Here is a 14,332-nt window from a genome sequence, read left to right on the forward strand (position 1 = left end):
GCCCTGTGATCCTCCAGGCTGGAGGCAAGGGAGCTGTAAAGCCCTGTTTTCAACTCATTGGAGCAGTGGACAAGCCCTGTGAAACAGTCCCCATGTTCAACGAGGCTACAACAGAGGCATCTGCTGCCCACCCCGGCAGTCTTTCCTCTCCCACACAACCCAGTAGGCATTGCACTCTTTTCCAGCACTCCTCAGACCATCACACTCTTGATAAGTAGTAAGAAACTTTGGAGATTTGGTGCCAAACGCTGGAGAAGTCATTGGATGAGCTTCAGATCAGTTTGGGGAAATTTTTGTCCAGCAGATAAGAAATACCAGGCGATGGGGTCCTGCCCCACAGCTGCTTCACTGCAAGGTTCCTCACAGCACGGCTCAGGGGACTCACTCTCCACCTGGTGGACCCCATCTCAGCAGACCAGCTCCCCACTGAAAAGAAGGATACTCTCCCAGGCACTTGCATCCAGCTGCTGCAACCCTTTACAAGGGAAACCTGGCCCTCTGCTGCCAGCAGCAATTTATGCACGTTTGCAGGTGTGACACATTTGCTTCACATGACCTCTGGGAAGGCAAGAGCATTGTCGAGAAAGTGTGTCAGTGATGCCACTTAGCACTTACGTTTTCTACTTCAAAGTGTTCTACCAACATTAATGAAGTGAGCTTCATGAGTGAGTGAAAACACCCTAATAACATGAAAACACTGTCCTGGAACAAGTATATAAGCAAGAAGGCGAGAAAGCCATTATAAAATGAGGACTTTTTTTTTTTCTTTAATGAGCTGGCTTTGCCCAATCTATTTTAAATGTAGCTCATCTGTTTAGCTGAAAGCCTCCAGACATTTCTTGATAGTACTGTGCTGTGGAACATAGCACCAAGGGATATAAAATTTCAGATCCCGTGACCCTGGTGGCCTGGGAGAATATAGTATTCAATTTAGAAAGATCTTAAATTATTTCACTTATCACTCCAGACTATTTTTCGAGATATATGTAAATGTATGGTACAGAGTCCCTCAAAGAAATATTCAGCCTGTTTTGAAGCTTGCAGACCGAGGAACTCAGCTGAGATTTGACCGAGAGCTGTAGACAGTCAGAGGTGTAATTTTCCTCTGAAAGCATCATCAGGACCCATGTAATTGTGAACAGATCAGAGAGGTTTGAACAAAGCAGGCAAAATTGCCAAATCCAGGCATCTCTTAAGCTAGCCTCCCATTGCTTTTAATAGGGCTAGGATTTTGCCTGCTGGACTGAATTCCCAGCTCTACACTGAATTTACTGTAGTAGAAATCCCTTAATCTCTCTGTGCTTCCTTCTCCCTGGGCTCTTTCCTATCTCCTCATCTGCAGATAAGGATGATACTAAGTCTGCCTCCATGGGTGTTATGCGAACTAATTAACTGAGCTTTCAGGGAAACTTCAGCAGCAAAGGCAATTTTCTCATCTGGAGATGAAACACATATACACACACATGTATAGATATAGATATTTGTGTGTGTGTGTATACATATACACATATATATATATAAAAGCCATACCTATCACTTACCAGACCTTTCTCAACATCAAGGCTCTTCTTCTTTTTGTCTTGTCTTTCTGTTATAAACCCACTATTTTTAAATGCTGGGCTTTATTCCAAGTCAGTGTGGGAATGTCAGGCAGGTAGTTGTTAAAAAAAAAAAAAAAAAAAAGAAAAGAAAAGAAAAGAAAAGAAAAGCCTTTGCCTTCTCTTTTTTTTTTAATAGCATTTTTGTTCTGTAACCGTTGCTCCTGCCAGTCGGAAAAAACGTTTGGTTTTTAATGAAAAATCCGAATACCAACAAATTGCAACCCTCCCTTTCAACACAGACATGCCCTTTGAATTTAATTACGCCTCAGGCAATGCATTATAACAGGCATGTGATAAGTGACACCAAAAATCTTACAACAAACACAGCAAATATCCCCCACTGGGCAAAAATAACTCAGTACCAGATTGCCTGTTTTGGTATCGAGTCACTTGGGGCCAGAGTCTGCCTGATTTACCCCATTCAGTACTGGGGTAAATCAGGTCCCCGCTGATGCCCGGAGAGCTGGACCCCTTTATAGCCACCCAGATTCTGCTCACTGTGTCCCCCTCGATCCCTGGTTCTGGCAGAGGGGGTGGCTGAAGGAAAATATCAACCCCAAGGAAGGGGTGGAGGACCCTGCTCTGGGGCAGGGACATTCCTGGCAGGGTGATGGAAAGCACCCAGCGGGAGCCGAGAGGAGCCAGGGGCAAAGGAAGTGGAGGGGTTTGGGAGGTTTTCTTTCCTCCCAGAATAATTTCTCACAAGCTGTGTCAACTATCCGCAGTTAAACAAATACTTGAAATATCAACATTTCCCGTTTGGAGGGTGAGGCAGCACCAGTTGCCTTCGGTTTTGTTGTCTTGGGAGCTGCAACAGTCAGCGAGAGGAGACTGCCTGGGATTTTTCTGAATGTTTGCAGAAGAAAATTTCCTTTGAAAACAAACACCCACAGCCCTGCCTGTAACGCAACACCGGGGTCAAACTCTGTCCTTTGCATCTTTCTGGATGCTAACACAGGATAATGCAATGCCCCTGGGTTATTTAGATCCTCTGTCATGGCCAGCGACTCCCAAGCAGCTGTAGATCTATGTTTGCCACCTTTTTGGTGATGCTTGTGGCACACAGTGGTTGGGTCTGCTTATTATCGCGTTGAAAAGTATTCTTATGTATAAGGAGACAGCAGTCGCAGATGTCTCCTGACTGCTGGTGGGCAAATATTGAGACAAATTCCATCAAACCTCAAAAGCTATATGGCTATAAACACAAAATGAAGCAATTGCAATCCTGACAGAGAGATTCATTCTTTCAAAGTGGCTGCATTTGACCTGGTCTCTGTCTTTCATTCCCCTTCTCTTCTAAACAGGTGCCTTGGCTCACTGACATTTTTAAGAGCAGCAATTTTTTTTCATTGTATATCAGATATAGCTGCTCTGGATCTGAAGACCCTTGTTCATGTCAGGGAACTAGTACCCTGCAGTGGTGCAGCTCTCTTGTGAGCTTCTGCAGCAACTGTTTTCACTGAAGTCTTAAAGAGGAAAGAGAGAGAGTCCTTTATAGAGGGCTGGGATGCACAATCAAGTTATTGCAGTTTAATGCGTTTCTGTGCAGCAGCTGAGCCGTACCTGCCAGCTGGGTTCATACCTTCAGCTTGTGGTAAATGCAGGATTTGAGACACATGTTACTATGGCCTGAGTATGTCTCTGGTCAGATATTCCCAGTAAGTCATTCACTTTCTTGAGCACAGTAACTCCATCACATAACTGAGTCCTCCAGACTGTTTAATTCCTGATTTCATCACTAACTTGCCCTGTAACCATGGGTCGTATCACCTCCCTTAGGTTTCAAACTTCGAGTGTAAAATGGATATAACAGGAGCGCTCACTCAGAAGGGTATTGTAAGGACAAACACAACAAAGCTTGTGAGGTGTTGAGGTATCCTGAATACCAGCTAGCCTGAGGGACATCTTACACACACCATTCTGCTAAGAGGAATTGGAACTACAGTGCTTTGCTTTCAGTCGTTCACAGTGCTCCTCACTATTTATACAGCTGTGGAGCTGACAAATGATTTAGAGTCTTGTCTTTTGCTGCAATAAATAGAAGCAAACAGGGCTGTGTTGCTCTACAGAACCTGAGAAGATGGCCTGCTTTGTTGCATGTTTTAATGTGAACCTGCAAGTCACAATTCTTGCACCAAAGTATTTTCACATGTATCTCCTGTGAAAGGTGAAATTTTGGAAGCTGCTGTCGTATATCCCACATAAACAATGTGAAGGATAACATCAAACATTTGGAAAGTGTGCAAGTACACCGAAGGGAAATATGGTGATTTACTGAGCTTTAATCAGTTCAATATAATTCTGTGAATTTTACACCTAAAGGACTCAGATTGCTGTAACTGTTACCTGTGAATAAGGCTTGCTTCTGACAAGCGATAATTAATTCTTAAATCTTGGAAGCTTCTGAGTTTCAGAGACCCCTGAGCACATTTGTATGAAGATTAGACATTGTTTCTTTTCTCCTCTTTTCTTTGAAGTCTTTTCTTCAAAGATTGCAGCTCGCTGTTCAGACTGCATAAACCCTCTCTTGACAGAGACCACTTTTCTCTGTGCTCGCAGAGGCTTGGGGTCTGACTCTGCCCTCCCTTACTCCTCTCTGCACCCCACTGAAGCCAGCATCGCATCACTGTGAGCGGGGAGGAGGATCAGACCCTTTGCCAGACACGTCAAGCAAATTTGCTCACCCCCTGCAGGGAAAATTTACCACACAACAACGCAGTAATTGATATTGATGGTGCATGTTGTTCACATTTCATTTTTTTAGGCACTTGTTTTCAGGGTTGTGAGGAGCCAGGTTACAGTGATCAAAGGTCGAAGCCTTAAGTTCCCTGTAAAACAACTTCCCTGAGGCTATGCTTAATGTGGGAAGAAATTAGTGGTGAGATTTATACAATGCACGTACCCTGAGCTAAAAAGGACCAAAGATGCTAAATTACAAGAGTGAGGTTTTCTTCTTGTTTACACCCCTGTGAATTGTAAGCAACTCCTCGGATGCTGAAGGAATGACCTCCTCCCCATTTGTGGTTAGAGTGGGAAGTGTCTGGTCTGTAGCAAATGCATCTGAACTCTTCTGTTCACACCTTAGATGAACTTCTTACTTCTCTATCCTCAAGCTGTGCTCTTCTTGATCCTGTAGAGAAAAAATACGTTGCAACTTCTTTTCTAATGAAAAAAAAAAAAACAGAACTGTGCAGTCAAGAATTGTCTGGGCTTTGTGTTTTCTTTTTTTGTTTTTCTATTCTGGGAAACTTTCTGTCAGCTTATTATAGAGGGAAGGGAAGGCAAGGGAAAGCAAGGCAAGGCAAGGGAAAGCAAGGCAAGGCAAGGATTCATATAATACAGGAATTCATTTTTTTATATTTTGCTATAAATGACCCTCATTAGTGAGAAACTAGAAAAACAGGATTCCACCTTTGTAATTCAGAAACCATAAGGTTGAATCAGCTGTAAATATAGCAGAACCGCAGGATCTTAGTGTTGAACAGTGCAAGTCTTCAAATATTCCTATTGCTGCCAGTACTCTCTGCCGTCCTCCCTCAGTGACCCTTTACCACCATGACTTGTGTGAGGAAGTCAACACTGAGGTGAATAAACTTTGCGCTGTCTGGATGAATTCTTGTAGATTAATTTTCTACTCAAAGCAATCACAGTAATGACCCAAGACATTGGGAAAGAGCAATCAAAGTTCTACAGTCTGGCCAAAATCGGCACCTTTCCATTCGGTGACAACACAGTTTTAAACAAGTCACTGCAAGTCACTGCGGAATCCTTCACACTGAAAATACATGGCTGTATGTTCAGTGATGCAAGTGATACTTAATTTACACAGCATCTTGCTCATTAGCAGTTATCTTTAAGAAAAAGTTATCATTAAACCTCTGTTAGGCATGAGAAAATAGAAGTACCATAGAAGTGAAATGTCTTGCTCAAGACATCAGGGCCAATGACAGAATCAGGAGTGGAACCCAGAGCACTCACACATTCCATCTTCAGACCACCCCTGATGTTACATTACTTCCCATTTTAGTGTCCTAACTGCTCTATTCATGCTCAGTTGTTCTAAGACCTCTTGAGAGTTTGCTGTCATGACATTTCATAGCGCGCAGCCTAATGAAGAAACTGTTTCTAACTCTTGTGAGTCTTTTTTTTTTTCCCCCAAAAAAAACTTAAATGCACATACCGGAAATTTTGGACAACTTCTTGAAATTGGCACTCCAAGCCCCATATCCCTCCATCACCCACCCTGAGCATGCACAGCACTGCCCCGTGGTGGACCAATATGGGAGATGTGCAAGTGCAACTGCACCAGGAGAGTTCTCTCCAGGGGCCACAGGCCAGATGACAAATAGCCAGGAGAGGAGGTTTATAGCTGAATATCTTTGCCCAAGGGAAAGCAGGCCAAAGAATACAAAATGTCGGCAAAGGGCATGTTGCCCTTGATTGAGTAGAGAAGGGCCCCCGCTGGCTGGAAACCCAGAATTAACAACAACAACAACAAGAAAATTAGTAAGCCTTGCCAGCTGGGGAGAGACATCTGGCTAGTGATCAGAGGGGTCTGTGAGTCAATTAATCCATCTCGGATCTGGATTAGCACATTGAAACATGCTTCCCTTCACTGCTGCAGAGGGACCTGTTGAATGAGCTGTAAAGATGAATGGAACTAAAGAAATTTCATTTAGATGAAGAAAAATGGCTCTGAAGTAGTGGGTGGGTGGTTTTTACATGCCTTATGTGCTGCAAGAATTAAGCACAGCTCAGAGAATTTAGGGCATGGAACAGCCATTTGGATATAAAACCTCTTGAATTTAAGATCTGCTCGATTTAAAATGTGTATCTAGATATCTGCCTATTTATCTATCATACTTGTAGCCTACCCAGGACAAAAGAAACTGCAAACACAGTTAGGATAAATAACTCTTTCAGTCCATTCTTTCCCAACTGTGCTACATCAAATAACTACGTGTCTTCACTGAAGCTATTCCTGGGCTCTTTTGCTATTATATGGAATGGCAGAACTGTTGCTCAAGGACATCATCCTGCATTTACCCTGAAGAGACTGAGACTCAGTTTCCACCTTCTCTGTCATCTCACATCAAAAGGACATGGTCTTCTTAGATACTTTTCAGATTATCAGAGATAGGTCTTGAAGGGTCGTCTTTGTCACTGAGTTCAGTTCCTGCTGTCATGAGCCATCAGGTCATATAATCCCTTTCATGGATTTCTTAAGCCCCCTCTTAAATTTTGACTTTTTTGTCTGTTACTTCTGCTGTCGGAAGGCTTTTCCAAAACTTCATTCTCCTGCTGTTTAGAAGCTTCTTTATATTTCCAATGTCCATTTATTCAGGACCAGGTCTAAGCTACACCCATTTGGTCTTGTGCCAGACATGTCTTCCTCCCTCCTGAGTACTCATCCCCCTGAGGTACTTACAGATAGCTGTCAAAAAGTTCAGCTTCTCTTTTACATAACTAAATAAGTGAATACACGTTGATCACCTCCCCTAAAACAACTCACCTGGTTATTGTAGTAGTCCATTTCTGCACCTATTCCTAAGTACCCTGGTTGTTGTAGTAGTCCATTTCTGCACCTATTCCTATTTAAATTATTATTTTCCTGTGCAATGCCTTGCACTGCATTGCATCTACAGAAAATACTGTCTCTCTCTATACCATGGAAGTCGTATTCACTGATCAGGTGCTGCATACACCCAACAGCCTCCTCTGTTGTTTTCAGTAAAGGCGCTTTCAGCTTTAGGAAAGTACGAGGAATTTCTGTTAGCACCTGGAAGCTTACCACCGTGGAAGTTGTATTCACCTGATCAGGTGCTGCCTCCTCTGTTGTTTTCAGTAAAGACACTTTCAGCTTTAGGAAAGTATGAGGAATTTCTGTTAGCACCTGGAAGCTTACGCTGGAGATCTCTTAGGAAGAGACACACAAGTTTTCTCATCCAGGAGAGGATGCCCAGGAAAAATGTTGATGCATATTCAGTGCTAGGATGCATCAGGCAAGATTTCTCTAACAAAAATAGTGAGGACTGTCTTTGTGTATTACATTGATGCAAATTCAGTGCTAGGATGCATCAAGCAAGATTTCTCTAGAAAAAAATAGTGAGGACTGTCTTTGTGTATTACTAATAAGATAAACAGTGCCAGTGAAAATTCCTAGACAGTACAATCTGATCACCCATATTAAGAAATTGCTGGAATGGTCTCTGGCATAGTTCTGACCTGAGTCACAAAGTTCTTTTGGTACATGACACTGTCCCAAACAATTCCTATACATGGCTTGGGACTTAGCACATACTTGGGACCAATCCTCATATACATTTCCAACGTGGGCAGCCTGTTTTTAGAGACTGAGAGAGGTCAGCTGCATGGGTGTGCACCACCGTGGGCCTAATGATCTCATTGCCTAGAACAGTCCCACACACATCTAATTTATGAGACTCGACATAGCTATTGACACCTGTGTACAGCTCCTGTCTGAGGCACTGTGCAGAGTTCTGATCATCCATATTCATGACAAAGAAGCTGGAAGGCTGCAACTACAGCTCTTAAGCAGTGACAGACATCAGAATATGAGCATCCTCATCACTTAATTCCTAACACAGTCCCTGGCCCTTGAGTTTTGGCCAAGGTAGCACTCCCAAGACAATTCCTGGGAAGAGGCTGGAGACTGTTTCAGCCCCAGTAGCATTCACAACAGACCCTTAGGATGTGACCACCCAGTCCTGGAGTGCCTGAGATTTTGCCTGTAAGTGCACAGCACAGCTGTGTCAGGTGATATCTGGACCAGGGAGTGGTCCCTGAGCCATCTTGTTTGCTAAGATAATTGCAGCCAAACTGGATGAGACACAGAGAAGAGCTATTATATTCTATCAATGGGTTGACATGGTCCTCAAGAATATGGTTTAGTGATTTTTATTTTTTTTTATTGCTTATTTCTTATTTATTTTTTTTCAGAATTAGGTTGATGGTTGGACTAGATAATCTATAAGGTCCCTTCTAACCTAGATGATTCTATGATTCTATGATTCTATGATCAAGAGAATGTAAAATTAACTCTATGAGAGCAGGTAAAAGAGATCTTAGAGAGATCTTGAATGCTTTTGAAACGTTCCCCTTATACTCAAAGAGAGTTTTATGTACAGAAACTGGGCACAGGCCCTGGAAATATGGTTCTCAAGTCCTTTCACTGGAACATCCCAAATGATTTCAGCTGTCACATGTCATATCCGAGACACAGTGAGCTTTGACACAATATGTACCTTCAAATGGATGCAGGGCTTCTCTGGGAGGCAATGACAATTGCTGAGCATGATTTCCTTCCCAGTAAATATGAAAACTCCACAGGCAGCAGTCAAAAGATATTTACTCTCCTTTAAGATATTTCATATGGATCCCCTTCTTTCTTGTCTCCCTCTGCTATCTGTCTCCTCTACCAAGGAAAGTGCCAAAAGTGGATAAATTCAGGGCTTACCCTTCTAAAAAACGAAGGGGCCTAGAGTAATGAAAGTCCCAAACCATGAACATCTATACATAACTAGGGTCTTATCAGGTTTTCAGACATCTAGTTCCTATTGCTACTGTGTCACTCTGTCCATTGCCAGCTATTGGCTGTTATCCAACACTGACAGTCCCAGAGATAAAAAGGGAAGGACTCCCTCCATTTCATATGGCTCCCCTTCTTTCCTGTCTCCCTCTGCTATCATAGAATCATATCTGTCTCCTCTACCAAGGAAAGTGCCAAAAGTGGATAAATTCAGGGCTTACCCCTCTAAAAAACAAAGGGGCCTAGAGTAATGAAAGTCCCAAACCATGAACATCTATACATAACTAGGGTCTTATCAGGTTTTCAGACATCTAGTTCCTATTGCTACTGTGTCACTCTGTCCATTGCCAGCTGTTATCCAACACTGACAGCCCCAGAGATAAAAAGGGAAGGACTCCCTCTTATTGGCTGTTATCCAACACTGACAGTCCCAGAGATAAAAAGGGAAGGACTCCCTCTTGGCATGTGTGCAAAGCCTACCGCAGTGACTGTTTTGCCTTCTTAGAACTTCTAGTTATACTTACACAATGTTTAAACTACAATATTTGTCACAAATTCTGTATCTCATCCGAGGAACCAGGGAGGGGATGAGAAGCACTTATCTACCTTTTTCTTTAAGCGCAAAGGAAAGAGTCAAACCTGGTCCCCAGGTTGGGACATGTTCAGACTAGAGGTCTAACAATGCAATACCCTCTTTTCCTGGGGACCACCGTCAATTCTTTCTGCTCTGATGGTGTCTGAGAAGAAGCAAGAGAAGAACGTGCAAGTTTTTTAGAGAGGAGAGAACACATACAGAGAGGGACCAATGCCATGGACTATAAGGGTGCAGAAGCACCTCTATCCACTTTCCTGCAGCTCTGAGGAAGGTGTCTTGGGACTAATCCAGCTGTCATCATGTCCCTCCCCACCAGCTGCAGACATCTCTTGCTCGGTATGCCACCAGTCCAGCTTCTCCTCTAGGGCTCCTTGATTTTTGCTCTGTGCACGTGCAGCAATGCATTGAGCAAGGTGATTCAAGGGCCAGTGGCTTAGGACTTTTGTTTATCCACATGTTTATCCCAATTAGCAGCCAAATGCTGCTAATTTTTATAGTTTTGAGATATCTATATACTCCTCAATTCATTCATTTCACGGTTGTGTTCTAAGCAATGTGTCTTCTAAAACATTTTAATCCATAAATCTAACCAAACAAGTGATCATAAATAGATATGCATGCTTGAAAATAAGAATTTTAACATCAAATGCAGGTATATATAAATAGAAGAAAATCTGAATTTATGGACTTTATAAATATACCTGAACTTACTCTCACAGCTCATCAGTGTGATGAAAAGTCTCCAACTTGTCTCATAACACCAGTAGGAAATATGGGACTTACAGGGTCGGAGAGATGTGTCTACAGTCACACTTGACACTGAACTGTGAATTCAGTTGAGATTTCCTGATCATCAGTTCATAAGTGAACCATGATGAGAGAAAAGAGTCAATTAGGACAGCTCTAGGAGCATGAAGTAGCTCTAAATATCCCTTTATAGCCATTAAGCCATATTTCTTCAATATGGCACAGCAAGAAGCAAAGGGAAAGGATCAAGGAAAGACAAGCCTTTTGAAGATGATTGTCACCCACTTAATCTGTGTCAACTGTAACACTGCAGGTGTTTGCTGCCAGCAAACCCAAACCGCCATCACTGGCCATCTCAAAAAACAAGCAGTCATTCCTTCAAGAAGGAAAAGCAAATGAGTGCTTTAAACCTACCTGCAAACTGTCCTGACCTTGCACTCATGTGTAAGGGAACCTGTGTATTATAAAAAGAAAGTGTTGTTTAAAGAGAGATTATTAGCTTGTTTAAGAGCATGTCCAACAGAAGCTCTGGGAATAATAAGGAAGTGTTTAAAGCAGATTGCCTGCCTCATTCAGATGTGTCAAGGAGCTGATCCAAAGACACCGAGGAACTTTAAAAGGCACTGGAGCAGGCCCATCAGTTTCTGGTACTAATAGAAGCCGAGCTGTTAGTGCTTTCGCATGACATCCTGTAAGAAAAAGCACTGGCATTTGGCTTACTCAGGAGAGATTTCACCATCTGTTATTGTAGAGACCCAATAATGATACAAAAAACAAATAAGCGAAAAACCCTAACACCCTGTCACCATTTCAAATTTAGTGAGGTCTTAAAATATTCCTGCACAGGTAGAGGACTTTGCTGGAGGAGAATCAGCACGGCAACAGGCTCAATTACATCTGAGTTTCCAGTGTAAGATCTGTCAAGCAACTCCTATCACCACATCTGTAAGTGAGTGTGAGTAATGGGTTTTATTTAAATTCATGTGGTATTTACTACCTACACCCAGACAGATAACGGACAGATAGCAGAACAATGATCAGCAAGTGGCTACCATTTAATTCTTGTTTTATTCTGCAGTTTGCCTGCCTTAATCTGTCTTCCCTTCTAAAGAAGTAAGCACGTTCCTTCTGTCTCAGATGGAAATGCAATGGCATATTATGAATTCATTGCAAGTTTTCCATTTTCCATCAAAAATCATGACAGCGATAAAAAATATAAAATCCCACAGTATTTGTTTCCAAAATCTTTCAGCTCCATGCATATATGTTTAGCTTTCTGCAATTGGATTTCTTATCCCCAAAAAGACACAGTCAACAACTGAACTTCTAAGTAGCAAATAGAACATTTAAGGTGTCTATTTGTGTTTCCAAAAACAATAGGTACTAAGTGTGGTGGTAAGAAGCAGAGCATCCTAAAAAATACTGAAATGATCTGTTGACTTGCTGCAGTTCTATTGATTTTGGAAACACAAAGAGAATATGCTGAACAGGAGGGAAAAAACCGTTAAGTAGCATCACGTGAATGCAGTAGTAAAACATCCTACATACTCTCATCACTGTCAGCTTCCTGCAGGAAGAAAATATGTGTTCGGCCCTGAAAACTACCTCGTTTCAATACGAGTATTGGTACGCATTCATTTGCTCTAGCTATCTGAATTCCTTTGGGTTTAGTGAAGCTGTCAAAACCTCACAAGTGCGAATGCTGTTGTGTAAGTAAAATTAATGACTCCTTTTCTACTTCCCATATTTCAAAGCTTTAAATGAGTTCTTAGTGCTGGGGGAAAGGGGAGGAGGAGCGGAGGGGGCTGTCAAAATGGAATTGTAAATCTTTTGGCGTTTAAAATCTTAGACCTGATTGACCTCATGACGGTGCTTCAGATGGGCATTTATCTTGGTGCTGTAAAACAAGCAAACTGTCTTTACCCAGGCATGAATCCCACTTCGCAATCTGTTGTAACTAACTAGGGTATGAGGCTCAAGTGGAACGCTCCAGTCAAGCAAGTAAACATCAAAAAACAAACAAAAGCATTTGCATTTGTGGAAGTATTAAATGTATTTATAGTATGCCCTTTAAGTGTAAGTGTTGGCATTAGGGGACATTAATGTGAACATAGATGTAAGTCAGTTATTAAATAAAATGGAAATATATGAATCATTAATATCAATAATAACTCCTGCTTGACAGAATGGTGTGTACTGAGGTTTTAGCTGACACTTGTCATGGTATGGGGTCATAGACTAAGGGCTGTCTGGGGAGAGGGCTTCCTCAGTGTGCAGATCCCCCAGCACATTGCAGGCTTCACTCTGAGCTAAGGGCTGGCTATTTTCAGTACAGAGAGGAGGACTTCCCAGTGACATCCTGCTTGAGGTTGCAAGATGAAGGCTGGCTTCAGAAAGCAGTTTCAGCCTACCTACGAGCTGTCCATCTACACCAGAGGCTCTATCCCAGGGGAATTTTGACTCAACTCAGTAGAGGTAATGACACCCTCATATTTCAGCTGACCACACTACGCTCCCCCACAGTCATTAGAAAGCTCTGTAGAAAGCACTTTGGAGCAGGAGCCAGACCCAGGTGCTCTGAAAATCCTATGAAGGAACCTGCATGGGGGTTCCTTCCAGAAAGGAAGACCCCAGGAAAAATGACTAGATTATGACTCTTTTTTTACATGCTAGCATCAGAGACAACCACACCTGCCTCATTTAATTGCTCTTCCATCAATCCATTCAGCAGATGTGTGAGATATAATGCTCTAGGGAGTAGATCCTGTTTTACCAGGGTATGTGCTTCCAGTTCTTACTCAACCTACCAACATACTCTCTCACAACTGAGAAAAAAAAACTTTCCTTGGAAGAGAAGTCACAATGTTGAAGTTAGGTCTGAGGTATGTTGCTAGCTGAATGAAATCTGGCTGAAGCCTGGAGAAGATGGAATTAATTCTGGACGAGGGGATTGAGTGCACCCTCAGTAAGTTCACAGACGACACCAAGCTGGGTGGCAGTGTTGATCTGCTGGGGGGTAGAGAGGCTCTGCAGAGAGATCTCGACATGCTGGATCGATGGGCTGAGACCAACGGGATGAGGTTCAACAAGACCAAGTGCCGGGTCCTGCACTTCGGTCACAACAACCCCCTGCAGCGCTACAGGCTGGGGGCAGAGTGGCTGGAGAGCTGCCTGGCAGAAAAGGACCTGGGGGTGTTGGTCGACTGTCGGCTGAACATGAGCCAGCAGTGTGCCCAGGTGGCCAAGAAAGCCAACAGCATCCTGGCCTGTATCAGGAACAGCGTGGCGAGTAGAGCCCGAGAGGTGATTGTCCCCCTGTACTCGGCACTGGTGAGGCCTCACCTTGAGTACTGTGTCCAGTTTTGGCCCCCCTACCATAAAAAAGACATTGAGGTGCTGGAGCGGGTCCAGAGAAGGGCGACAAAGATGGTGAGGGGTCTGGAGAATAAGTCTTATGAGGAGAGGCTGAGGGAACTGGGGTTATTCAGCCTGGAGAAGAGGAGGCTGAGGGGAGACCTTATTGCTCTCTTCAACTACCTGAAAGGAGGGTGTAGAGAGATGGGGGTCGGTCTCTTTTCTCAAGTCACAGGCGACAGGACAAGAGGAAATGGCCTCAAGTTGCGCCAGGGGAGGTTCAGGCTGGATATTAGGAAAAATTTTTTCACTGAAAGGGTTGTCAGCCATTGGAATGGGCTGCCCAGGGAGGTGGTTGAGGCACCATCCCTGGAGGTGTTCAAAAGATGGGTTGATGTAGTGCTGGGAGGTATGGTTTAGTGATGATGCTCCTTGTTTGTTGTGTGGGTGTCTATTTTTGTCAGTTAGGTTGACGGTTGGACAAGA

General features: G+C 43.1%; 1 protein-coding gene across 8 annotated transcripts in view; it reads left to right on the forward strand.

The window, feature by feature from the left end:
* The window catches only part of GRM3 (glutamate receptor, metabotropic 3), a 112,451-nt gene that overhangs the window by 30,079 nt on the left and 68,040 nt on the right, over nucleotides 1-14,332 (forward strand). For 3 of the 8 annotated variants that reach the window (XM_014964034.1, XM_014964037.1, XM_014964038.1), the window contains exon 2: nucleotides 11,339-11,437. The exons of 3 other annotated variants lie outside the window; for them this stretch is intronic. The gene's annotated coding sequence lies outside the window, so the exon portion shown is untranslated. Of the gene's footprint in view, nucleotides 1-11,338; nucleotides 11,448-14,332 lie in introns of all 8 variants that reach the window. 2 more of the 8 variants (XM_014964035.1, XM_014964036.1) reach the window with 1 other exon arrangement.

The sequence above is a fragment of the Calidris pugnax genome, unplaced genomic scaffold (genome assembly GCF_001431845.1).
Source record: "Calidris pugnax isolate Ruff unplaced genomic scaffold, ASM143184v1 scaffold44, whole genome shotgun sequence".
Lineage (NCBI taxonomy): Eukaryota > Metazoa > Chordata > Aves > Charadriiformes > Scolopacidae > Calidris > Calidris pugnax.